The following is a 2,500-nucleotide window of genomic DNA, read 5'->3' as shown; positions in this document are numbered from 1 at the left end:
GACACAGAATTCCAAATCAATTAAAAACCATTTAGCACCAGTCTGTCTTACATCAACGCTACACCTGCAAGACTTACAGTTAAGACTTAAAAAGGAACCTTTGCCTTTGCTGGGGATACGTTGCACAGGTTGGAACTTGTCTCACCTCCACCCTTCGCACGCCTCCACCGACGCATACGCCCACACCAACACACCCACACCCACCTACAGCCACTGCCCACCCCCCACCCCACCACCCAACGCAGAGCAGTGTAGAGCCATTGAGATTAATTGCTTATGATCAAATCAGCAAAAGCAGCAGGCAGATTAAAGACCTCCTTGTCGCCCAGCCCCCTGGCACCCATAGGCGTGGTGGATATAGCGTGTGACACAACCCCACCCGGCGTGAAGCCCCTCCACCGCCCACCCTCCACCATCCACACACGCCTCCGTCTCCACTTATTCAAGGTTACAAATGTGCCATTTCCTTTTTCCCCCCGAGGAGCCGAGCGGCTTAGAGAGAGCTTGAAACCGAGGAAGGGGTCACGTACACCCACACACGCACTCACCCACGTGCGCGCACACATGCACACACACACACACACGCATACACACATACACCCACGCACTCACTCTCGCACACACATTCTCACACACACTCAAAGAGAGAGGGATACAGAGATAGAGAGGGAGATAGAGAGGGAGAGGGAGAGAGAGAGAGAGAGAGATGGTCGGGGGGTTATGTGTCCAATTTGATCCAATTTTCGGTTCAGACTGACATCTTACTCACTATATGTTCCCTTTGCTTGATCCATCTCCTCTGTCTCTCTCTCTGTCACCCTCTCTCACTCTTTCTCACTCTCACTCTCTCTATACCTCTCGCTCTGTCTCCCTCTCCAGCTCTCTCTCAAACTCTCTTTCAGTAAGTCCCTCTTCCTCTCTCTCTCTCAGCCTGTATCTCTCTCTCTATCTCGATCCACCTCTCATTAAGAAACCATTAGGAAGAGACAGAGACTGAGAACACGTGACCTACTCCTTAACCCCTGAAACACACCCCCGGGAGGGAGGGAAGGGAGGGAGGGAGAGAGGGAGCGGGGGGGCAGGGGAAGGACAAAGAAGGGGGGGGTGGGGGGGAATCAGGGTGTGTGAGGGAGAAAGGGGTCAAAGATAAACAACGTTGAGGAAAAGTAGGGAAGGGAGATAGGAGGAGATGGGGGGAGGGCTGATGAATGAGGGGACGAGTTGACAAGGAGACATGGGGGTAAAGTACATCACAGAAGAGAGGAGGTGGAAGGATACTAGACACGGGGAGGGGGATGGGGCCGGGTTCGGGGGGGCTAAAGCAGTGTTAGACGGAAGGCCGAACATTAGAGGGGGGAGTTGATACACCGGTGAGTTGAACGGGCCGATGAGGGCGGGGGGGAAGCAGCTTTACTGGAAGGGAAGGAGAGGAGTGTAGAGGACGCATTAGTCACAACATGGCAGCAGTACAGGGGAGATACGGGTAAGAATGTGGGAGAGATAGAAGGAGAGAGGAGGGGAGGTAAAGAGGTGAAGAGAGAGGTACAAATATAAAGAGAGGGGTCAAGAGAGGTAGAGAGCTGTAGTGGCAAGGGTATATATATATATATAAAAGTAGAGATATAGAGAGATATATAAAGAGAGAGAGTTAGAGAGGGAGGGATATAGAGGTAGAGATAAGTAGAGAGATATAGTAGAGAGAGCCATAGGGAGAGATAGAGAGAGAGATAGAGAGAGAGATATTGAAAGAACGAGATATAGCAAAAAGTTGAAAGAGATATAGAAAGAGTTATATATCCAGAGATATATAGAGAGGTAGAGAGATAAAGCAACACAGAGCGACAGGGGTAGAGGTAAAAAAAGAGAGATATAGAGAACAGTAGAGAGCAACAGAGAGTGGTATAGAGAGAGATATGGAGAGAGCTATAGAGAGAGGTAGAGAACCATTATAGAAAGAGAGAGAGAGAGAGAGAGAGAGAGAGAGAGAGAGAGAGAGAGAGACATATGATTAGTGCGCCCTGACCTCAGGAAAAGAAGTGGAAGATTTGGGAGTGGTGGGGAAGATGACTGTGCTGTTTCCTCACTCGGACACAGGAATGTTACGTAGACCGAACCCTACACGTACACGTGTGTGTGTGTGTGCATTTGTGTGTGTGTGTGTGTGTGTGTGTGTGTGTGTGTGTGTGTGTGTGTGTGTGTGTGTGTGTGCGTGTGTGTGTGTGTGTGTGTGTGTGTGTGTGTGTGTGTGTGTGTTCCAGACAGGAATCCCTAACCCCCACAGACTCCGGCTCCACTTATCAGAAGCTGAGCAGAGGGGTATGGGGAGGTAGAAGAGGTTGTGTTTTTAGAGTAGGTTCTGGATGGATATTATCGCACACACCTCTCCAGCCCTTCCGTAAACATACACACACACACACACACACACACACAGGCAGGCCTTGGCACTAAGTGTTACTTGCAGATGTTTATCCATCTATTCAAACGGAAAGATAGGTTGATG

The 2,500-nt window shown here is 49.9% G+C and overlaps 1 protein-coding gene across 1 annotated transcript in view; it reads right to left on the bottom strand.

The window, feature by feature from the left end:
- Positions 1-2,500, bottom strand: part of zbtb46 (zinc finger and BTB domain containing 46) — a 62,010-nt gene that overhangs the window by 25,080 nt on the left and 34,430 nt on the right. The gene's annotated exons all lie outside the window — the stretch shown is intronic.

Source organism: Pollachius pollachius, assembly GCF_949987615.1.
Source record: "Pollachius pollachius genome assembly, chromosome: 8".
Lineage (NCBI taxonomy): Eukaryota > Metazoa > Chordata > Actinopteri > Gadiformes > Gadidae > Pollachius > Pollachius pollachius.
The sequence above is the reverse complement of the archived record's forward strand: the minus strand, read 5'-3'. Positions and strand labels throughout refer to the sequence as shown.